The 24,816-nt window shown below is 47.7% G+C and overlaps 1 long non-coding RNA gene across 4 annotated transcripts; it reads left to right on the top strand.

Moving 5' to 3' along the window:
• The first annotated feature begins 51 nt into the window (after positions 1–51).
• On the top strand, positions 52–24,816 carry LOC105469789 (uncharacterized). 4 transcript variants are annotated; one of them, XR_011610407.1, is made up of 5 exons: positions 52–902; positions 5,785–9,640; positions 16,900–17,097; positions 17,470–17,622; positions 22,473–24,816. It is a non-coding gene; the product is annotated as an uncharacterized lncRNA (long non-coding RNA). The 4 variants fall into 4 exon arrangements; XR_011610409.1 differs by lacking the exon at positions 52–902 and having other exon boundaries at positions 5,009–9,221; positions 9,459–9,640; positions 22,473–24,801; XR_011610408.1 differs by lacking the exon at positions 52–902 and having other exon boundaries at positions 5,009–9,221; positions 9,340–9,640; positions 22,473–24,801.

Genomic DNA, 24,816 nt, shown 5'->3' with positions numbered 1-24,816 from the left:
CGCAGGACCGCAGCAGTCCCGCCCCGCACTTCCGCCCCCACAGCCTGAAGCCGGGGCCCGAGCCCCTGCTGCTCGCGCCCCGCCCACGCCCGCACCCTCCCCAGCCCCAGAGGCCTCTCGCCGCCGTCGCACTCTTTCGGGCCTGTCTGCCCTGCCTCCCAGAACCCGGGCCTGCACGCCCCCCACACCGGTGCCCCTGCCCTTTGGCAGCTCCAGGCCACAGCCTGGCCCGCACCGCTGCCCTTGCAGCTGCGGGGGACTGGAAGTGGAGACCTGGGGCTGTAGTGCCGGGGAGGGCGGGTCCCCGGGTCTGGGGTCTGAAGCCCCTCTCTCCTGGCTGTTTCCCCCCCACCCGCGTCCGGAACCCCAGGGCCCCTCCCCTCGCCCTTCTGGCGAGCCCGGTTGGCAACCCCCACACCGGCCACACTCTCCATCTCCGGTGCTCCCAGCACGCCTCCTCCAAGAGGGCCACGGGTCTCTCCAGGCCTTGCCATTTGCCCACCCCCTCTCCACCCTTCTGGCCAGCCCCCTCCAGCCTCTGGCAAGGCCCTCTCTACAGGGACCCCCGTCCAGGGCCCAGTCCTCACTCCTCTCCTTGGGTGGCGCTGGCCAGGAGGGCTGCTGGGACCTTTCGGGGTAGGGCTGCAGCCTCCCTCCCCTGTCCCCAGGCCTCTCCCTCCTCCCGTGGTTTCCTCTGCCTGGTGGCTGGATTCAGGCCACTTGATCTCTTTCTCAGGCCACTTCTCAATGTGTTTAGCTGCCCGTGTCCCCCCACCCCCGGGCCTGGCTTGTTCCCGCACCCAACAGCACCCTAAGTGCAAGAGGCAGGGGTGTCGGGGGACCCCGAGAAGCGGGGCCATGGGTCCTGGCTGCTGCTGGGGGCAGAGGGCCCAGGCCTGCAGGTGAGGACAGGGCTGCGGGAGGGCACTGGGGTTGATGGAAATTCAGGAGGAGGAGAGGGCTCTGTGCCCCTCCCAGGGCCTGAGCCGGGTAGGGCTGATGGGTAGGTTTGAGTGGAAATGACTCCAGGGGGTCTATCTAGCATGAAGGCATTGAAGCAGGATGGAGTGAGAAGCGGGACAGAGTGGGCAGGGAAGGTGGTGGCAGCTGTCCCCACTGTTGTCCAGGCCTGCGTGGGGTGGAGAAGCTCCAGGCTGCCAGTGGTAGGGTCCCAGGAGGCTGGTGACCAGACCGGCCTTTGCACAGCAGCAGGTGCCCTTGGCCAGGCCCAAGGAGCAGACCGCAGGGGAGAAGGGACAGGAATGGAGCTGGAGAAGGGGGGTCCTGGGGCCGGGGGTCCTCAGGCTTCCTTTTATTTTCATGCAATGCTGCGTTTTTCGGCAGTCACATTGTGCAGTGTGCTTAGAGATATGTGGCTGCTGGAAATTGGGTTCAAAGTTGTGGGTGGCTGATGTGGAGAGAAGAGTGATGGGAGGCCAAGCTGTGTGTCGGGGGTGGGTGCTGCTCAGATCACTGGGGCTCCTGGAGGGCAGGAGTCGAGCTGGGAGCTGAGGTCCTTCCTCAGGGAGGGGCAGGGATAGGGTCTCAATGGAGCACCACTCCACTCCTTCCATCCTTTCACCACTCCTTCCAACCCTGCTTCTCTGATAATCTGCTAATGGGATCCTCTGGAAGGCATGCTAGGTATGGGGGTTCTCTGAGATGCCTGGGGAGCCAGTAGGGACCTCCTCTTCCTCCTTCCCACCTGCCGTTGAACACAAATGCCAGGGTAACTTTCGCTCTGCCTGCCCCTCCTGAGATCAGTGGTCTGCACGAGGTTGAGGCTGCCAGATAAATACAGGCCCAGTTAAATCTGAAGTTCCGATGTTTATCTGAACAACTAATAAATTGTCATTATTTATTTATTTATTTATTTGAGATGGAGTCTCGCTCCGTGGCCAGGCTGGAGTGCAGTGGTGCAATCTCAGCTCACTGCAACCTTTGCCTCCCGGGTTCAAGCGATTCTCCTGCCTCAGCCTCCTGAGTAGCTGGGATTACAGGCATGCACCACCACACCCAGCTAATTTTTGTATTTTTAGTAGAGACAGAGTTTCACCATGTTGGCCAGGATGGTCTTGATCTCCTGACCTCATGATCCGCCTGCTCCGGCCTCCCAAAGTGCTAGGATTATAGGCGTGAGCCACCACGCCCGGCCCTTATTTTATTTTTATTTTTTATTTTTTATTTTTTGAGACAGAGTCACTGTGTTGCCCAGGCTGGAGTGCAATGGCACAGTCTCGGCTCACTGCAGCCTCCACATCCCAAGTTCAAGCAATTCCTCTGCCTCGGCCTCCCGAGTAGGTGGGATTACAGGTGCGGGCCCCCAAGCCCAATTAATTTTGTATTTTTAGTAAGGATGGGGTTTCACCATGTTGGCCAGGCTGTTCTCAAACTCCTGACCTCAGGTGATCCGCCCGCCTCGGCCTCTCAAAGTGCTGGGATTACAGGCATGAGCCACTGCACCTGGCCCAATAATTGGTCCTTTTTAAGTAGACCTTATCTTTTAGAGCAACTTTTGGCTTACAGAAAAATTGTTCAGGGAGTATACAGAGTTCCCACAGACCCCTCTCCCTGAGTCCCCCTCCGTTATTAACATCTTGCATCATGTGGTGTGATCTGTTCCAATTGATAAACCAATATTGATATGTTACTATTAAGTCCAGAGTTTACCCCAGGGTTCATCCTTGCAAAATGTCTTTTAGCCACCATTATGGTGTCAGACAGAAGCGTCACTGCCTGAAAAGCCGCCTCTGCCCCGCCTGTGCGTTCCTTTCTCCCCCAGCCCCTGGCAGCCCTGGGTCTTTCCACTGCTGCCTTGGCTTTGCCCTTTCCAGGCTGTGGTGTCGTTGGAGTCATACAGCACGTAGCCTTTTGAGATTGGCTTCTTTCCATGAGTGAGATGCAGCTAGAGCTCCTCTGGGTCTTTTCGTGGTTTCATAGTGCATTCTTTTCGGGCCGGATACTGTTCCATTGTCTGGATGTACCTCGATTTATCCATTTGCCTGTGGAAGGACTTCTTGTTTACTCCCAAGTCTCGGCAGTGATGAATAAAGCCTCTGTAAACACGTGTGTGCAGGTTTTAGGGTGGACACAAGTTTTCAATTCATTTGCAGAAACACCCAGGAGGGCCATTGCTGGTTGTATGGTAGGAGGACGTTTGGTTTTGTAAGAAACTGCCCTGCGGCTTTCCAAAGTGGCCACACCGTTTGGCGTTCCCACTGCAGTGGTGGCGCTTCCTGCTCCTCCACGTCACCCGCGTTTGATGTTGTCAGTGTTCTGGGTCTGGACCATTCTCATAGGTGTGTCGGGACACGGTCTTCTGTGTCCACCTGCTAGACCTGAGCCGGGAGCCCCGCTGCAAGGGCAGCCCCTAGGCTGAGCTTTGTGAGTCAGGCTGGGGAAGATGGGGCATTTTTACAGTGAGGGGCCCTGAAGGATTTTAAGGGAATGGACGGACAAGTTCAGCTGGGAAAGCACCTTCAGCCCTGCAGATGAGAATCCGGTCAGAAGGTGGGGGAGGGGTCGTTCACATACACTCATTCATTCATTCATGCAGAGGGTGGGGGAGGGGTCGTTCACATACGCTCATTCATTCATTCATGCAGAGGGTGGGGGAGGGGTCGTTCACATACACTCATTCATTCATACAGAGGGTGGGGGAGGGGCCGTTCACACATACACTCATTCATTCATTCATGCAGAGGGTGGGGGAGGGGCCGTTCACATACGCTCATTCATTCATTCATGCAGAGGGTGGGGGAGGGGCCGTTCACATACACTCATTCATTCATTCATACAGAGGGTGGGGGAGGGGCTGTTCACACATACACCCATTCATTCATTCATAGACTCATTCATTCGTCCAGCCAATAAACGCACAAAAAAAGTGCAAACACTTGTAGTGAAATCAGTATAAGCGCAAACCGATGAGCCACCATGTTCAAATGCAGGTTTTCAAAGGTTAGGAAGAATGGCAACCCCCTTGGTTTTTTTTGTTTTTGTTTGGTTTTGTTTTGAGACGCAGTTTCGTTCTTGTTGCCCAGGCTGGAGTGCAGTGGCGCGATCTTGGCTCACTGTAAGCTCTGCCTCCTGGGTTCACGCCGTTCTCCTGCCTCAGCCTCCTGAGTAGCTGGGACTACAGGTGCCCGCCACCACGCCTGGCTAATTTTTTTGTGTTTTTATTAGAGACGGGTTTTCACTGTGTTAGCCAGGATGGTCTCGATCTCCTGACCTTGTGATCCGCCCGCCTCGGCCTCCCAAAGTGCTGGGATTACAGGCGTGAGCCACCGCGCCCAGCCTGTTTCTGCTGTGTGTGTGTGTGTGTGTGTGTGTCTGTGTCTGTGTGTGTCTGTGTGTGTGTGTGTGTGTGTTTTGAGACAGGGTCTCACTCTGTTTCCCAGGCTGGAGTATGGAAGTGCAGTGACACAGCGAGAGCTCCTTGCAGCCTCAAAGCTCCTTACAGCACCAGCCTGCGATCACCAGCCACACACGTGGCCACCTGGCATTTCCCCCAACCAGAAGAGAAGGCCCCCCACCCATGTGGGAGGCCTGCGTTTGGGCAGGACCAGGACAGCAGGTGGGGGTGTGCTGGTGCTTCCCTCACGAAGCCCTTCAGAATCAGTTGCCATTAGAGACTTCTTGTCTCCCCATCGACCCCTCCTGCTCCTTCCCCCTCCCTCCCCCCTCCCCAGCTCCCTCCCACCATCCCAGGCAACCTGGCCCTTTGCTGCAGCAGCAGAGCCCCTGCCCAGCACCTGCTCCTGGTGGCCTAGGGCTCAACAGTGCCCCCATTCTAGGAGCCCCTTCTTAATCCCAGTTCCCCCACCATTCTTGCCCTCCTAGGAACCCTGCTCTCGGTTGCCACGAAGAGGGGTGACAGAGGTAGTCAACCCCTCACATGGTGTGGTCGGGGGCCTCTGAGGGTCCACATGGCTTTTTTGTGCCCCTGTAGTGCTTGGAATTCCCAGGCCTCAGGGCCTGGGCGTATGCTGACCCTCTCCTCCTGACCCCGACACTTGCCACGCCCTCTTCCCAGGGAGGCCTCGTTCACCACCTCATTGAAAACCGCAGCCTCGGCCTGGCACGGTGGCTCACACCTGTAATCCCGACACCTTGGGAGGCCGAGGCGCGTGGATCATTGAGCCCAGGAGTTTAAGTCCAGTCTGGGCAACATGGTGAGACCCCGTCTCTACAAAAAATAGACAAGTGAGCCAGGTGTAGTGGCGTGTGCATGTCGTTTGCTTATATTTCGGATCCCAGGGCTTGGCTGCTTCTGTCTGTTGCTCATTTTTTCTACAGGCTGAATTGTGTCCCCCTTAAAATTCTTACCTTGAGGCCAGTCCCTGTGGCTCATGCCTATAATCCCAGCCCTTCAAGAGGCCGAGGCAGATGGATCACCTGAGGTCAGGGGTTGATCAGCCTGGCCAACAGGGTGAAACCCTGTCTCTACTAAAAATACAAAAATTAGCCAGGCGTGGTGGCGGGCATCTGTAGTCCCAGTTACGAGGGAGGCTGAGGCAGGAGAATCACTTGAACCTGGGAGGTAGAGGATATAATGTAGTGAGCCAAGATCGTGCCACTGCACTCCAGCCTGGGCGACAGAGCAAAATCCATCTCAAAATATATATATGTATGTGTGTATATATATACACACACATATATATCTATCTCGTATGTTGAAGCCTTAGTCCCCAGTGCTTCAGGATGTGACTGTTTTTGCAGATGGAGTCTTTAAAGACATAATTAAATTAAATGGGGTCATATGGGTGGGTCTTAATCCAACAGGACTGGTGTCCTTATAAGAAGAGGAGATGAGGACACAGACATGCACAGAGGGATAGCCCCGTTGGGGACACAGGGAGATGGTGGTATCTGCAAGCCCAGGAGAGAGGCCTCAAGAGGAGCCAGCTCTACCTTGATCTGAGACTCCAGCCTCCAGCCTCCAGGACTGTGAGAGCACAAATGTCTGTCATTTAAGCTCCCTGGACTTGGTGCTTTGTTACGGCAGCCTGAGCAAACTAGTTAGGGTGGGAATGTTTTCCTTACGTGTTTTTCCAAGTGCCTTTAATGTATGAATGACATTACTCCTTCTCTGTCATACTTGATTCCAAGTATATTCCCAGTTTTGTCATTTGCCTTTTACTCTTTAAAAACACCTTCGTTGGGAGTGTCATTGACATGTAGTCATTGCCATGTTTAAACTGTACGATTCCATCGGTCTTAATCTACAGAGAGAGCCATGAAGCCAACCCCATCAGGAGACAAACGTACCCATTGCCCCAAAATTGTCCCGGTGCCCTGTGTGACTCTCCTTCCCACCCTGGACCTCCCAGTCCCGAGCAACCGGTGTCCTGGTTGGTTTCTGCTTGTGTGAGTGTGTGTGTGTGTGTGTGTTTGAGACAGGGTCTCTGTTTCCCAGGCTGGAGTGTGGAAGTGCAGTGGTACAATGAGAGCTCCTTGCAGCCTCAACCTCCTGGGCTCGACGGATCCTCCTGCCTCAGCTCCCCGAGTAGCTGGGACCGCAGGTGCACACCACCACACCTGGCTAAGTTTTTTATTTTTTTTGTAGAGACGAGGTATTGCTATGTTGCCCAGGCTTGCTTCAAACTCTTGGGCTCAAGTGACCCTCCTACCTCCACCTCCCAGAGTGTTGGGATTATAAGCATAAGCCCTGCACCCAAGGCTGGGATTACAGGCATGAGCCCTGCACCCAAGTGTTTGTGCTTTTTTACAGAGTTACATAAATGACATCCTGCAGCACGCATGCACTCCTTGTCTGACTTCTGTCACGTAGCGTAACTATTCTGAGATCCATGCTTGCTGCTGTGTCTGTTGTAAACACTCATTTTTATTGCCACAGCATGGGTACACCCCACCCCGCTCATCTGTTCATCTCTTGGTGGACATCAGGGTGGTTTCCAGTTTTGAACGATGGAAAGTAATGTGGCCATTTGCATTCACACTCTGGTTTTCAGAAGGACATACATTTCCTTTGCTCTTGGGGAGAGACCTAGAAATAAAATGACTAGGTGCCGTGGGAAGTGTGTGTGAAACTTGTTCAGAAACGGCCTAGCTCTCATTTCATGTTGCAGTTGGAGTGGTTCATCTCGCTGACTTTGGCCCTTCTTAGACGTGTAGGGTGCGGTCTGTGATTTTGGCTTGTGTGTCTCCAAGGCCCAACGGCGCTGTGCAGCTTTGCACGTGCTACTTCGCCACTGATATATCTTGTTGGGGGAAGCATCTGTGCAGATCTTTTGCCTGTTGCTGTAAAATTGGGTTATTTGTTTTCCTATTGTTAAGTCTGAGAGTTCGTTCTTTCTTCTTTCTTTTTTTTTTTTAGTTTTGCTCTCGTTGCCCAGGCTGGAGTGCAGTGGCACCATCTTGGCTCACTGCAACATCTGCCTCCCGGGTTCAAGCAATTCTCCTGCCTCAGACTCCCGAGTAGTAGTTGGGATTACAGGCATTTGCCACCACACCTGGCTAATTTTTGTATTTTTAGTGGAGATGGAGTTTCACCATGTTGGTCCGGCTGGTCTCAAACTCCTAACCTCAAGTGATCCACCTGCCTGGGCCTCCCAGAGTGTTGGGATTACAGGCGTGAGCCCCCATGAGCGTTCTTTATATATATTCTGAATTGGTCCTTGATGAAATAGATTTGCAAAGATTTTTCTCCTAGTTGGTGGCTTGTCTTCTCACCGTTAACCATCTGAAGAGCAAATTTTAAACATTTTTGATGAATTTCAGTTTGTCAATTTGTTCTTTTAGGAATTGTGCTTTTGGTATCATGTCTGAGAAATCTTTGCCTTATCCAGAGTCATAAACATTTTCTCCTGTGTTTTTATGGTTCCAGCTTTGCATTGAGACCCATGATCCTTTTTGAGTCCGTGTTTGTGTACAGTGTGAGGTATGAATGCAAATTCTTCTTTTCTTTTTGCATGTGGAGATCCAGTTGTTCCTGAATATGAAATCGTTGCAGCATGCTTTCTTGAAGAAGCTACAAGTGGGCACCAAGTCGCCTTTGTACCTTTGTCAAAAGTCTGAACTGTGCGTGGTGGTGGGTGCCTGTTGTCCCAGCTACTTGGGAGGCTGAGGTGGGAGGATCCCTAGAGCCTGGGAATTTGAGGCTGCAGTGAGCAGAGATTGCACCACTGCACTCCAGCCTGGGCAACAGAGCGAGACCCTGCCTGAAAAAAAGTCATCAGTATGTATGTGTAAGCTTATTTCTGGACCATTTTCTTTTGGATCTATTTGAGTATTTTTACACCAGTATCATTCAGTTTTGATTACTCTGGTCTTAATATGAATTCTTAGAATGTTAGCTCTTCAGTTGTGTTCTTTTTCCAGATTGTTTGAGCTCTTCTACCTCCTCTGCTTTTCCATATGGATTTTATTTTTTTATTTTTTTTTGAGACGGAGTCTCGCTCTGTCACCCAGGCTGGAGTGCAGTGGCCGGATCTCAGCTCACTGCAAGCTCCGCCTCCCGGGTTCACGCCATTCTCCTGCCTCAGCCTCCCGAGTAGCTGGGACTACAGGCGCCCGCCACCTCGCCCGGCTAGTTTTTTGTATTTCTTAATAGAGACGGGGTTTCACCGTGTTAGCCAGGATGGTCTCAATCTCCCCACCTCGTGATCCACCCGCCTCGGTCTCCCAAAGTGCTGGGATTACAGGCTTGAGCCACCGCGCCCGGCCTCCATATGGATTTTAGAATGGACCTGTTAATTTATACAAATGTAGGGAGAGTTGACATCTTAACAGTATTGAACTTACTAATCCACAAACCTTGGATGTCCCTGTTTATTCAGGTCTTCTTCAACTTCTTTCGAGAATGTTTTACTCTTTCAATTTGGAGGTCTTTCACATCTTTTGTCAGATGGACCTCTGCGTATTGTCTATTTTTATACAGTTAGGAAGTGGTATTTTCTAATGTCAATATCTGATAGTTGATTACCATTTTATAGAAACACAATGGACTTTGTATATCAGTCTTGTTATTCTATTAACCCTATTAATCTCACTTAGTAATTCTTGTAGCTTTTTTTTTGTTTTTTATTCCATCGGGTTAGATGGTCACATTATCTGTAGATAAGATTGTTTTCTTTTTCCTTTCTCGTCTGTATGGCTTTTATTTCTTTTTAGGGGCCTAATTGCACGAGCAGGAACCTCCAGGTCAATGTTGGATGGAGGTGATGAAGGCAGACATCCCAGCCTCCTTTCTGTTCTTGGTGAGAAGATGTTCAGTCTTCCACCATTGGTTGTGGGGTTTTCATAGATATCCTGTATTAGGTTGGGAAAGTCCCCTCTATTCCTAATTTACTGAGTGGTGTTTTTTAAAAAAATCAGGAACCGATGTTGGATTTTTCAAATGCTTTTCTGTACCGTTAAAAGAAAAACCTTGGACAAATTAAACTTAACAGAGTTTAATGAAGCAAAGAACCACTCGCTAATTGGGCAGCCCCCAGACCCAAATAGGTTCCGAGAGGCTCCGGTACTGCTGCATGGCTGAAGATTGGTGGACAGGAAAAGGAAAGGAGGTACAGAAAATGGAAGCAAAGCCCAGAAACCATCGGAGGGGCTGCAGCTCGACGCTTGCCTTGTCTGAACACGGTTGGAACGGCCGGCACCCTTGATGAGCGGAAACCCGGTGAGTGACACAAGGGCAGGTTTCAGTCTGTTTACATCTCCAGTTAGGTTTCAGTTCATGGCGGATGGAGAAGGCGGAACATAAACTATGTCAGGAGGCAGCTTTACGCCAAGATTAATTTAACGATTTCCCCCTTTAGACGTTGACGTCCCTGTCGCCATCGTAAATGTACGTATTTGGTCCCAAGTCCTGCTGGGAAATAGCAGAACAATGGGTTTCGTAAGTGGGAACGAGGACCTAGGGTTCTATTTTTTGTAAGGAATAGAGAGGAACCTCCTTGTGCTGGAATTTCATGTGCTCAGAAAAACAAACCCTGGTCTGCCTTAGGACCTATCCGCTTCCCTAAAGCTTCAGTTTGATGGTGTCACATTTAGCTTGCGTGACTCCATCTGCGTTTGGTCTGATCTGTTGGGGCCTCTTGCAGGAGCTCAGTTCAAAACAATGGCCTCTTATAATGTTGTGTAAAAATTCCCTGCCTTTTGGTCAGGTTCTCATTTAGTGGAAAGTGTAGCCAAGCCTTAGGGCCTTAGCACCCCCCTCAGTCACCGCCACTTTGGGCTCCTGGTCACAGCATGTCATTCGTGGGTTACGATGTCCTCATGGCCGTGTGTTTCTTTGAGTTCTTGTTGCTCCGTCAAAGAGACACCATTTAACATCCTACAGATGGCTGCGTGCAAACATGTAAAACTTCTGAGAGAATACAGAGCACCAGGGAGATGAGTATTATGACTATTTGGAAGATCATATTTAATACCAAGAATTTGGAGCATGCTCCTTAGGTGGGGTCCCGTGAACCAAACCAACGAAAATCAAACAGATCAGAGAGTGAGCTAGATAAAGAGTCTACTCATTTCAAACAAGCAGCCTGTTTGTTAATCCCCTACGACCGAACCTTTCTAATACCCGATACATTCCTCCATGTGCAACACGAAGCGTCAGCAATGGTACAGATACTCCTCTGTTTAGCTAGTAAGGAATCCAGAGCAAGTCTGTCATCTCACACACCTTTAGCAAGAGAATTTAAGGACTGTTGTGTAACCATAGCCTTTGGAGTAGAATCTGTTCTAGAGCCAATTACGAGGGATACTTTTTATTTATTTTTATTTTTTATGAGACGGAGTCTCGCTTCGTCGGCTGGAGTGCAGTGGCGTGATCTCAGCTCACTGCAACCTCCACCCCCTGCATTCAAGTGATTCTCCTGCCTCAGCCTCCCGAGTAGTTGGGATTACAGGCGCCCACCATCACACCCAGTTTATTTTTTATATTTTTAGTAGAGATAGGGTTTTGCCATGTTAGCCAGGATGGTCTTGATCTCTTGACCTCGTGATATGCCCGCCTCGGCCTCCCAAAGTGCTGGGATTACAGGCGTGAGCCACCGCGCCCGGCAGAGGGATACATTTTAAATCTTTGCCTCGTTTACTCCAAACTGTGGAAAAAGAGGCCTCAGAAATGATGCCCATCTAGAAGAGTGAAGCTCTTGCCAGAGTTCTCTTTAAGCTGTGGTGTAGAGGAATGGACCGATGTTTGTGACTGATTATAAAGCAACAAAGGCACCATTCACATTTTTCACCCAGGCTGGGCACAGGAGCTCACACCTGGAATCCCAGCACTTTGGGAGGCCAAGGTGGACACTTGAGGTCAGGAGTTCGAGACCAGCCTGGCCAACATGGTGAAACCCTGTCTCTACTAAAAGTACAAAAATTAGCTGGGCATGATGGTGGGTGCCTATAATCCCGGCTACTCGGGAGGCTGAGGCAAGAAAATTGCTTCAGTCCGGAAGGCAGAGGTTGCTGTGAGCTGAGATCACACCACCGCACTCCAGTTTGGGCAACAGAGAGACTCTGTCTCAAAAAAAAAATTTTTTTTTTCCACCTACATTGACCCTTCATCTTCTAACTGTCAAGGCAAAAGGTTGGCCACGTGTAGGATTGGCTGCAAAACCCTCCACAAATAAAAATATACCCCATGAGCGCACATAAGAGATCCCTTTTTGGTTCTGTTGTTCAGAGGCATAACGGTCTCAAGATAGGTTCTTGGGGAAAAGCTGTTCACGTCTGGGATGCCGTCTGCTTCTGCGAAGAGACTTCTCTGATTAGCTTTACCTTAAAATCTCCGAGGGGGCTGCAGTTCCTAGAGTCTGGCGGTGCCCTCTTGAGCTGTGAGATAATGAACCCAGGGTTCAAAGTCCTGAAGTTTCACTGCAGTGTGGGTGGCAAGGACAGTCTTTCTGTGCTACTCTCAGAAAACCAAATGTCTGAGTTTTAGATGGTGAAGGGCTTAGTAGAGTCCTCAGTGTACCATGGAAAGCTTTCTGTACCTGGTAAAATATACTCAGGCATAATGCATTAAGGCCTTGGAGCCTTTAGTCATATCGGAGATGAGGAGTGGAAGATACATGAGGTTCTATATAGGCCTTCCAGGGACTATTTCATAAGGTGCCAACCTATGTTTTCCACTGGAAATGGACCCGATGGCCCATCTACCTGCAACACCCTTGACCAAGGCAGCCCACTTCATTCAGTTCCCTTGCTTTTAATATTATTGTATCTGCAACAACTTATTTAACAGTTTTTCCACTTGAGCAGTGGAACAAGTACCTCTGTCACTGGAGATTTCTCAAGGAACGTACCACGAGAAAAACAATTTTCTAATAATCTTTTAGCTACTGCTATAACATCAGTGCTCTTGCCTGGGAAAGCTTCTATATAATCAGAAAACAGGCATTGAAAATGACAATGGAAGGAAATCCCTCCAGTAATGTTTAAATGGCCCATCAAGTAGCAGAAGTATAATTGAAGTTTTGATTGTCCTCCCAGGATTATGGGGTTGGCAAACTAAACATTGGTCGTAAACCATTTTAACAACTTACAACAGTCACCATGCCAAACACATGTCTATCTGATGTATATATAATATGTATATACAAAAAATATATATAATATATATAAAATTTGGATTATTTTGTCTCTTCCATGATGAGTCATGGCGTGCAGAGCATTTAATAATAGAAGATTTAAGGACACAGGAAGAACCAGGTGACCATCTGGGCTGTCCGTGTGTCCATGCTTGACACTGGACTTATATCTTCTTAAATACCAATTTTGTTTCTCCAATTCAGGTGTATAGCGCTGTTTATTAGAAGGGTTATCATAGGTAATTTGACTTGGACTATGGATTTTATTCAAATTGGGTACTGGCTGATTTAGCATGAAAAGCTGGCAAAGTATTTTCTTGGTATTCAATTAATTTTTGTCCATGGTTAGCCATTTTATAAACCAGTCAATGTTTTATATGTCCAGGTTAGCCATTTTATAAACCAGTCAATGTTTTTGTTAGAGTTCCAGGAATTTTTACCCAGTCCAAATTATATTACACTAAAGTTATCAGAAGCCTATTCGAGAGGGCTTACCAGGGTCATTTCTTTTTTTTTTGTTTGTTTGTTTGTTTTTGTTTTTTTTACCAGGGTCCTTTCTATCCTTTCAAGAACCTCCTAGAAGACTTAGTATTGTAGGATTGTGCATGCTTGTGAAGAGGTTTCAGAAACGTCAGAAAAAAACAATTAACTATGGAAATGACTTAAAATGGCCATGGTTAAAGACAGAATTGACAAGGAATTTTGGTTATTTCTCTGGCCAACAATAACTTAACATAACTGTAATTATGAGTGACAGCATGTGCCAAGATGTATCCGAATTTTAGGAATCCCATACAATTTTGGAGCACATATTAATGATGTATTCATAAACAATATCTCAAATAAGGTTAAACATCATTTCTTATTTGGCAGTGCTTCCCATGTAATTTAGTTTATCAAATACTTCTGTCACTCTCTTTTTTGGATACTATATGGGCCCTTAGTAGCATCCCAAAATTAGTTTGAAGTTGAAAAGATACCTGATTTTACAATTTAAATGTGATTTTGGGAAGCCTGTCAAAAATGTCAAAGATCTAAAACACTCAAGCAAAATAGGTTTACAGGTGACTGTAGAATTGTCATTCTTTTAGCCAAAGTGATATTTCTAAGATTTTAAAAAGCAAAAACCTGTATTCTTTGTTAGAGAAGGGATTCAGTTTTTTACACTGAGAAAGACAGCATGAGACAGAATCTCTTTTCTCTCTCTCTGTCTCTCGCAGTTTATTCAAAAGATTAACAATCATTATTACTATCTCTTACTAATACACATAAAAATTCTTGTTCAGAAGAGAGAAGCAAATTTTACTTTTAGACTAGTATATTTATCAATACTAAAACTAATTTTCATAAAACCTTATAAACAAATCAATCTGGCCGGGGGTGGTGGCTCACGCCTGTAATCCCAGTGCTTTGGGAGGCCGAGGCGGGTGGATCATGAGGTCAAGAGTTCGAGACCAGCCTGGCCAACATGGTGAAACCCTGTCTCTACTAAAAATACAAAAAATTAGCTGGGCATGGTGGCGGGTGCCTGTCATCCCAGGCACTCGGGATGCTGAGGCAGGAGAATTGCTTGAGCCCGGGAGGCGGAGGTTGCCGTGAGCTGAGATGTGTCTTTGCGCTCTAGTCCGGGCAACAGAGCAAGACTTGGTTTCCGAAAAAAAAAAAAGTCCATCCAATCTCACTCATCTCGTGACTAAACAAGGTTTTCCTAAGCCTTTTAGAATCTTACATATAATTTTAAAATTTTTCTTCTTAACTTTCTATATTTTTGTTTTACCTGCATCTTTTTATTCCTTTGATTTTTTTTTTTTTTTTTTGAGACAGAGTCTTACTCTGTCACCCAGGCTGGAGTGCAATGGCACAATCCTGGCTCACCGCAACGTCTGCCTCCCTGATTCAAGCAATTCTCCTGCCTCAGTCTCCCGAGTAGCTGAGAAAACAGGCAAACACTACCACACCTGGCTAATTTTTGTATTTTCAGTAGAGACGGGGTTTCCCCATGTTGGCCAGGCTGGTCTCGAGCTCCTGACCTCAGGTGATCCAACCTGCCTCGGCCTCCCAAAGTGCTGGGATTACAGGCATGAGCCACCACGCCCGGCCTATTCTCTCAGTTTGAAATGAGCTTTAAGTAGCTTCAAACTAGAAAAAATGATTTTTAAACACACATTTTTCATGCCTTTATACCTTCTCTCACCAAAAGCATATCTTGATTTTTTATATTTTCTGTATACAGCATTGTTTTTCTTATCTCTATCGTAGTCTTAATTGCAAATGTTAACTACACTTATATCAGTAACCCAAATCCCAGTGAAAACCCTAAGAAATAATTGTGAACTATTTTATATCAGTATTTGTAGAGGAGAACCACTTCATAATTTTTTAAGAAAGATGTTTCTTCAAATATTTGTTTACAGATCTAATACATTTAGTTTTGTTTGTTGTTTAAGATGGCATCTCGTTCTGTCACTCAGGCTGGAGTGCAGTGACCTGATCTCAGCTCACTTCTACCTCTGCCTCCTGGGTTCAAGTGATTCTTCTGCCTCAGCCTCCCGAGTAGCTGGGATTACAGGCACGTGCCACCACGCCGGGGTGCAGGTGTAATTTTTGTATTTTTGGTAGAGACGGGGTTTCACTATGTTTTGCCCAGGCTCGTCTCGAACCCCTGACCTCAGGTAATCTGCCTGCTTTGGCCTCCCAAAGTGCAGGGATTACTTTTTTTTTTTTTTGAGATGGAGTTTCACTCTGTCACCCAAGCTGGAGTGCAGTGGTGCGATCTCAGCTCACCGCAACCTCTGCCTCCTGGGTTCAAGCGATTCTCCTGCCTCAGCCTCCCAAGTTGCTGGGATTACAGGTGCAGGCCACCATGCCTGGCTAATTCTTGTAGTTTTTAGTAGAGCCGGGGTTTCACCATGTTGGCCAGGCTGGTCTGGAACTCCTGACCTCAGGTAATCCATCCCCCTCGGCCTCCCAAAGTGCTGAGATTACAGGCATAAGCCACTGCACCCAGCCTACATTTAGATTTTCTATACATATAAAATAAGATGCCAAAGTATTTAAATCTGAGCTCATGAATCTCACACCTGAAATCCCAGCACTTTGGGAGGCCGAGGTGGGTAGATCACAAGGTCAGGAGTTCAAGACCAGCCTGGCCAATGTGGTGAAACCTCGCCTGTACTTTTTGTAAAAAAACAAAACAAAACAAAACAAAATTGTAAAAAAAATACAAAATTAGCCAGGCATGGTGGCACATGCCTGTAATCCCAGCTACTTGGGAGGCTGAGGCAGGAACTGCCTCCCCCTTGAGCCCAGGAGGTGGAGGTTGTGATGAGCCAAGTTTGTGCCATTACACATCATCCTGGACGACAAGAGCAAAACTCCATCTCAAAAAAAAAAAGAGGCAAGATGGAGTCAATTAAGTTGGATGTCTTTCACCATGTCAAAGAGACAGTGCAAAGGCGGTTTCAGCTTTATTTCCTAAATATTATCAGATACATGTAATGCAGAGAGACATATAGTCATAACAGACACAGAGAGAAACAGATCTTACAGATTTCACAAAGAATTTTCATTTGCCAGCTTTCAGGTAGTTTTTCTTTTCCCCCTTTAGACAATCAATCTTCTGATTACCTGTTTTATCATACTAAGCAATTGTTAGCTAGGGAACAATTTGCCTTCAAAAAATATAACTCTTAGGTGAAACAAGGCAGAAAATGTGTATCTGAAAAGTACAGAGCTGAGACTTTCAGCTTAAATACTGTACCATCATTTGCTCAAATCAAGAAAAAAGCAAGGCCCAGTTAAGACAAGATGGCCAGGAAAAGCACGTTAAACAAACGTGACTTGTTATGTAAATTTAAAACCAAGGTACGTCCCTCCCAGACATTGCAAATGGAAATGTCTTGTGGAGATGTAAATTTCTTTCACAAAATGGTTTCAAGATAGTAGTTGAATGTCAGAAAGGTGCATTTGAGTTATTAGGCTGGTTGAAAAGTAATTGCAAAAACCACAATTACTTTCACACCAACCTATGGATAGGTGGTCCTTCTAACTGTAACTACTGTTTCTTAGCTAAAATTACGGAGTACAGGGTGGGGCCCATTAAGGAATAGGGCGGAGAAAGCCTTCGCTCTGCCTGGGCTCAGCGTGGATGGATCTGAAGTAAGCCTGCTGGATCTGAGAGACCTTTTAGAAATCCTTCATCTAGGATAGCGTTCTGTCTGGGATAGTAACCAGGCCAAGAGCCCAGAAGATTCATTTTTTTCTTGTCAACTGGTCACTTAAGCTTTTTATTTGTCTTAATTAATTTACATTTATTATCTTATTTTGTCTTTATCTTATTTGGCAGGGTGTTGCTCTGTCACCCAGGCTGGAGTGCAGTGGTGCCATCACAGCTCACTGCGATTGTTACAGGAGAAGGTCCTGATCCAGACCCAGGCTGGAGTGCAGTGGTGCCATCACAGCTCACTGCAGTTGTCACAGGAGAAGGGTCCTGATCCAGACCCCAAGAGAGGCTTCTTGGATCCTGTGCAAGAAAGAATTCAGGGTGAGTCCACAGCGCAAAGCAAATACAAGTTTATTAAGAAAGTAAAGGTATAAAGAATGGCTACTCCATGGACCAAGCAGCCCCGAGAGCAGCTGGTTGCCCATTTTTATGGTTATTTCTTGATGATATGCCAAACAAGGGGTGGATTACTCATGCCCCCCCTTTTAGGCCATATAGGGTAACTTCCTGACATTGCCATGGCGTTGGTAAACTGTCATGGCACTGCTGGGAGTGTAGCAGTGAGGACGACCAGAGGTCACTCTGGTCACCATCTTGGTTTTGGTAGATTTTAGCCGGCTTCTTTACTGCAACCTGTTTTATCAGCAAGGTTTTTATGACCCGTATCTTGTGCCGACCTCCTGTCTCATCCAGTGACTGAGAATGCCTGACCATCTGGGAATGCAGCCCACTAGGTCTCAGCCTCATTGTTCCCAGCTCCTGTTCAAGATGGTGTCGCTCAGGTTCACACACCTCTGACACAGCCTCTGCCTCCTGCTTCAGCCTCCTAAGCAGCTGGGACTACAGGTGAGTGCTACCGTGCCCGGCTAATTTTTTTTTTTTTTTTTTTTTTCTGTAGAGATGGCAGGGCGACGGGGCAGGGGCTGGAGGGGGCGGGTGCCTCACTGTGTTGCCCAGGCTGGTCTCAAATGCCTGGGCTCCAGCGATCTTCCCACCTTGGCCTCTCAAAGTGCTGGAATTACAGGCGTGGGCCACCTTGCCAGGACTTATTTGCCTTTTGTGCAGACACTTTTAAAATAGGGAATAAATATATTGAAATCATGTTAGAAGCTTCTTCATATCAATCAGCATCCCCGATGGGACTCATTAGGAGGCCTTGTGGTTAGGTGCACTTCTTAAAGTGCAGTGGTGTTCACCTGGAACATCCCACCATAATTTCCATTCACCGTTAGTAAGATGCCACCATTTCTGTAAACATTTGCTGCGTCCGGGACCTAACACGGATGAACGTACAAGCCAGAAGGTACTTGGTTTCTCCGAGACGAAGGATCCCATTTTACATTAAACCTTGGCTTTGGCTCTTAGATCCCCTCGATTAACTTAGCAAAGATTTTTCCCTACCTTAGTGTGCACGAAAAAGAAACCAAGAGAGTAGAACACGAAAATCCTTTTGAGTGTCCAAAAGCTGGAGTGTGTACCTCCTGCAGTCCTGCCATTTACAGCTAGTTTCTGCCTGACCCAGTCAGACATGCAAGGGCCTCTTACTGGATCCAAGCCAGTGGATGATCAAATCAGATTCCATCCTGGACCCAGTCCAGTTTCTGTCACGACTTCTGAACCCAGTTTAGATAAAAAATTTGCTCAAGCAAACTCAGATAGCTCAAAACACACATCCATGAAGCTTTGGAATCCAAGAGAGAACTTCCCACGAACCCCAGCTGCTCTGAGAGAGCAGAGGGCACAGTGGGCCCTGTGGGTCCTCCTTTGGTCAGTCAGAGCTCCTGGGGGCCTCTGGGAGCTCTACGCCAGATCCACTTCTGATGCCATCCGTTTAAAGAGAAAACTTGGCCGGGCACAGTGGCTCACGCCTGTAATCTCAGCACTTTGGGAGGCTGAGGCGGGAGGATCGCCTGAGCTCAGGAGTTCGAAACCAGCCTGGCCAACATGGTGAAATTCTGTCTCTACTAAAAATACAAAAATTAGCCAGGCATGGTGGCAGGCATCTGTAATCCCAGCTGCCCGGTAGGCTGAGGCAGGAGAATCACTTCAGCCGCGGAGGCGGAGGTTGTAGTGAGCAGAGATAACACCCCTTTACTCCAGCCTGGGCAACAGAGCGAGACTCCATCTCTAAACAAATAAATAAATAAACAAACAAAAATAAGCCATGCGTAGTGGCACATGCCTGTAATCCCAGCTACTCGGGAGGCTGAGGTGGGAGAATCACTTGAACCCGGGAGGCGGGGGCTACAGTGAGCCGAGATCGTGCCCCTGCACCCCCGCCTGGGCCACAGTGGGAGACCCTGTCTCAAAATAAATAAATAAATAAAAATAAAGAGAAGCCTTAGATAATTCAACAGAGTTTAATTGAGTAAAGACTCATTCACACATCAGGCAGCCATGTGGGGCTTGAATTTTCTTTGTGGGAGGGTTTTTGCTGCTCTCTCAGTTTTTAAGAGAGAGTTATTTAGGTCAGTTGTTTCTTCTTGTGTGAGCTTTGGCATTTTCAGTTTTTCAAGAGACGTATCTGTTTCATCTAACTTGTCAAATTAATTGGCATAAAGCTGTTCACCAATATTTTCTTCTTTTTTTTATTTTTATTTTTATTTTTTTAGACGGAGTTTCGCTCTTGTCACCCAGGCTGGAGTGCAGTGGTGCAATCTTGGCTCACTGCAGCCTCTGCCTCCTGGGTTCAAGTGGTTCTCCTGCCTCAGCCTCCTGAGTAGCTGGGATTACAGGCACCCACCACCACCCCTGGCTAATTTTTGTATTTTTATTACAGATGAGGTCTCACTATGTTGGGCAGGCTAGTCTCCAACTCCTGATCTCAGGTGATCACCCACCTCGGCCTCCCAAAGTGCTGGGGTTACAGGCGTGAGCCACTGTGCCCGGCCTCTTTGTTCTTTGAATTTCTGCAGAATCTGTACTCATGCCACCTCTCTTGTTCCTGATATTGGTAATTTCTGTCCTTCTCCTCCTTTCCCTGGGCCCTCCCCCATCAAGTTGGTGAAAGGTTTATTGATATTCTTATCAGGATTATTGATATTCTTAAAGAACCAAGTTTTGGTTTTCTCAATTTTGTTCTATTATTTATTGTTTTCTGTTTTATCAGCTTCCACTTGATGTTTACCATTTCCTTTCTTCTGCCCACTTTGGATTGAATTTGCTTTTCTTTTTCTATTTTCCTTAAGCTGAGAGCGAGGTCATTGATTTGAGACTTTTCTTCTTTTGTTTTTCTTTTTGAGACCGAGTCTTGCTCTGTCGCCCAGGCTGGAGTGCAGCGGCGCGATCTCAGCTCACTGCAACCTCTGCCTTCTGGGTTCAAACGATTCTTGTGCCTCAGCCTCCTTAGTAGCTGGGATTATAGGTGTGTGCCACCACGCCTCACTAATTTTTGTATTTTTTGTAGAGATGGGGTTTCTACCAAATCCTGGTAGAAATGTTGCCCAGGGTGTTCTTGTCCTCCTGGGCTCAAGCAATCCTACCACTGCGGGCTCCCAAAGTGCTGGGATTACAGGTGTGAGCCACCATACCTGGCCAGTTAAACCATATTTCTTATTGGCAGTACATAGTTGGGCTTTGCTATTTTATCAATTAGACAACCTCTTGTTGGGGGTGTGCGGACAGGGTCTCACTGTTGCCCAGGCTCGAGTGTGTTGGTGCAATCACAGCTCATGGCAGCTTCGACCTCCAGGGCTCAAGGTATCCTCCTGCTTCAGCCTCACAAGTAGCTGTGACTACAGGCACATGCCACCACGCCCAGCTAAATTTTTTTTTTTTGGAGAGATGCATTCTCCCTCTGTTGCCCAGGCTGGTCTTAAACTCCTGGACTCAGGGGATCCTCCTCTACCAGCCTCTAAAACTACTGGAATTACAGGCGTGAGCCACCATGCATGGCCCCTCTGCTTCTTAATTGGGGAGTTGAGCCCATTGATATTTAACGTGCTTACTGGTATGGTTAAGTTAGAGTCCGTCACCTTGTTACTTGCTTTCTATTTGTCGCATCTGTTCTTTTCTCCCCTTTACTCTTTTTTCTGCCTCCCATTGCGTTCGTGAGAAGTTTGATTCATCACGTCATCTTGTTCGTTGGCGTTTTCGCAGTAACTCTTTGTGTTGTTGTTTTAGGGGCGGCCGTAGGGTATTAGTGGTGAGCTTTAGCGTCCCGCAGTTGACTTTGAGTGACTGATATTTCCTCTTTTTTATGGGTCACCCTTTCCTGCTTCTGTGTCTTTTTGATAATTTTTTATCGGAATGCAGACATTGTAAACTTTAACTCGGGTGGGAGCTGGATCCTTTTATATTTCCACAAATATTCCTGAGCTTTGTTCTGGAATGTAGCTGTTTATCTGCAAGCAGTTTGATCCTTTCAAGTATTACTTTTACCATTTGTAAGGGAGGTCTGGAATAGTGTGGGCTAACTCTTCCCCACCATGGGGGCAAGCTGTTTCTGAGCACCCCACTGCTGTGCACGATAGGGCTTTCTGCTGTGGCTGGTGGGAGCAGACACAATTCCTAGATCCATGCGAGCGCCCGGCACTGCCCAGCACTGGTCTCTCTAGTCCTTTCTGATAGTGCTTTCCTGCCTTGGGACCTTTCCCCTGGCATGTGCTGATGGCTCCGTCCCTAATACTCCAGGGGACTCTCCAGTCTCAGCTTCTCTCTCTGGGCAGCTCTGTGAGCGTCATGAACTTCAGCTGCCTGGAGACCCCCAGCTCTGCCTCATCCGCTCAGGGACTCTGTGGCCTCCATCTCAACTCCCACTTCCTGCACTGAAGCTTGGAAACCCACCAGAAACTGCACAGGCAGCGAGAGGCCCCCAAGGCCAGTTCCCAGCGCGGGAAGCACATTTGTGCACCGCCCACGTGTGGGGTCTTGAGAGCCATTGTGTTGTGTGTTTTGTCTGTTCTGTGTTGGTTGTTTCATTGTGTTGTGTGTTTTGTCAGTTCTGTGTTGCTGTTTGGTTGTTTCATTGTCTTGTGTATTTTGTCTGTTCTGTGTTGCTGTTTGGTTGTTTCAGGCAGGAAGATAAATCCAGTCCCTGCTACCCCATCTCAGCCAGGAGTGGAAATCTGCCTTTTAATGTTGGTGGACATGTTTGGGTAGACAGAAACTTGACATGGTGAAGTAGTGAAATGGGCTGAGCTGCCCCTTTTTTCCATCGTGTTTCCACTGTTCTAAAGCCCGAAACATTGTTCCCCAGCGTGAAAGCAGATGAGTGTGCACCATGCATCTCTCTAGCTTATGTATTTATGTATTCAAGATGGAGTCTCGCTCTGTTGTCCAGGCTGGAGTGCAGTGGCGTGATCTTGGCTCACTGAAACCTCCGCCTCCGGGGTTCAAGCGATTCTCCTGCCTCAGCCTCCCCGGTAATTGGGATTACAGACGCCCGCCAGCATGCCCAGGTTATTTTTTTATATTTTTAGTAGAGACAGGGTTTTGCCATGTTGGCCAGGCACGTCTCGAACTCCTAACCTCAGGTGATCCAACCGCCTCGGCCTCCCAAAGTGCTTGGATAACAGGCGTGAGCCACCGTGCCCGGCCTCTGGCTTTATTTTTAACCTTTTTTTTTTTTTTTTTCCACATGTCATGGCCTCTGTAATTCACCTGGACTGTATTTTGGCATTTGATGTGGAGAGCAAATCACACTAACCCAGTGCATACCTAATTTTCTTGACCTCTTTTATGAAATATCCCCCCAGCCTTCCTCGACCCTGCCACCCCGAGGTTCCCGTGCACACGTAATATTGCGGGATAGGTACTGTGGAATGAGGATCAGTGTTACAACCTACAGAAGATGTGGTCGTGAAGTCAGGAGTCACAGTCTCAGAGTTGACTGCACTGCCTTGTAGCTGTGTGACCTTCGGGATTTTGTTCAACCCCCTCTGAGCTTCGGTTTGCTCTCTGGGAAGACTCCAAGGATAAGAGCATCTACCTCCTCAGCCTGCTGTGAGAGTTACGGGGCCTGGGCCAAAGACGCTTTGTCCGACTGCTGGTCCGCAGGGAGCTCTAAATATGAATCTGCTACATCACCTTCACTTCTGAAATCTGCTCTGATGTTCCAAATGTTCTTGGCCGTTCCTCCGTGTTTCTCCTGTATGAATTTCAGCTTCTTTTTGCCAAGTATCTCCCCACCCCCGCCCACCCCCACCCCCAAATAAACTCACTAGAATGTTGGTGGAAAATCTGATAAGCCTACACATTGATTTGGAAAGAAATGATTTTTTGTAAGAGTCAAACTCCTACCCATTTTTTTTCTTTTTTTTTTTTTTGCAAAAGTTTTTTCTTACATTTGTCATTCAAGTTTGTCATTTTCTTGCTACAGACTCCAAACACTTTTCAAGAGGACCATCGCTAAGTACTTTATACTCTTGTTCGGGTTTTTTTAGAGTAAAAAGTGTTCAAATTCTACCTTATCTTCTAGCTGGTGGTGGTTGGAAAATAATTTTAAAAACGGATTTAAAATATGTATTTTGCATCTGGCCGCGTTCCTGAATTCTCTCATTCTTTCTGAAAACTCTTCCGCCGACTCTCTGGGGGCTCCTAGGAATGTGCTGTTTTGGCTCCTCCTTTCCAGAAGTTATACGTCTCATTTCCGCCTCACATCGCTGGCATTGTCCTTCGTTTCCAGACCAGGGTCGAACAGTAATGGTAAAAGCAGGCATCCTTCTTGGGTTCCTGTCTTGGACTGGAACGCCTTCGTGTTCCAACAGCGAGGGGAGATAAAGGAAGTGCTTATTTATAGTTTTCTATAGTTTCTTGAGCTTTCGTGTTGTTTTGCTTTCAGAGACAAGAATTGACTTTCAGCAAATGCCTTTCCCCCTATAGTTAACAGTCAGGAACTATTTAAACTATGCCAGGAGGCGTAAATAAAGTTAGGAAGAGCCCCCATCTACCCAGCCCCCGCTTAGCTTAAGAAAAACAACATGGCCGGGCACAGTGGCTCAAGCCTGTAATCCCAGCACTTTGGGAGGCTTGAGTCCAGGAGTTTGATACTAGCCTGGGCAACACAGTGAGTCTCTACAAAAAATACAGAAGTTGGGACCGGGCACGGTGGCTCACGCCTGTAATCCCAGCACTTTGGGAGGCCAAGGCGGGTGGATCACGAGGTCAGGAGATCGAGACCATCCTGGCCAACACAGTGAAACCCCGTCTCTACTAAAAATACAAAAATTAGCCGGGTGTGGTGGCGGGCGCCTGTAATCCCAGCTACTCGGGAGACTGAGGCAGGAGAATCGCTTGAACCCAGGAGTCAGAGGTTGCAGTGAGCCGAGATTGCCGCTGCACTCCAGCCTGGCGACAGAACGAGACTCCGTCTCAAAAACAAAAACGAAAACAAAAAAGTTAGCCAGGCATGGTGGTGTGTACCTGTAGTTCCAGCTAGTCAGGAGGCTGAAATGGGAGGATCACCTGAGCCTGGGAAGTTGAGGCTGCAGTCAGCCGTGAGGGTGTGAGTGACTGCACTCCAGCCTGGGCAACACAGTGAGACCCTATCTAAAAAAAGAAGGAGGAGAAGGAGAAGGAGGAGAAGGAGAAGAAGGAGAAGGAGAAGGAGAAGGAGAAATACAACATGATGACTTCATCTGAGTTGAGTGCTCTGTGCAGCTCCTTTGCGATGGAATCCCCTCTGCTGGCCGGGACCTTTCATCATAAGTGTGTATTCTCTATATCCAGGTGCATGTGATATTTTAAAATATAAAAATATTGTTTAAATGTCATGTAAGTAGCGTGAGTTTTCCTTTTGCAACTGTTTCACCGCCACCCCAGTGTGGTTGCTGTGTCCGGGACTCGCCATTGGTGGCTCACAGCCGCAGGTCAGTTTTAATCGTGTAGAACCCATCTATGAATACACCACAGTGTACCTGTCTATTCTCTTCTTGGTGAATGTGTGGAGGTTTTCTGATTCTTTGCAGTGACCAACAGCAATCTGTACCCAGCAGTGCAAATGCCGGACTGAGGGATGCACCCTGTACGCTGGCCGAGATGTCATTGGGTGCCATTGTGGTGTTTTTTGTTTTGAGACGGAGTCTCGTTCTGTTGCCCGGG

This window comes from Macaca nemestrina, chromosome 12, assembly GCF_043159975.1.
Source record: "Macaca nemestrina isolate mMacNem1 chromosome 12, mMacNem.hap1, whole genome shotgun sequence".
NCBI lineage: Eukaryota > Metazoa > Chordata > Mammalia > Primates > Cercopithecidae > Macaca > Macaca nemestrina.
This window is presented reverse-complemented; position numbering and strand designations above follow the sequence as displayed.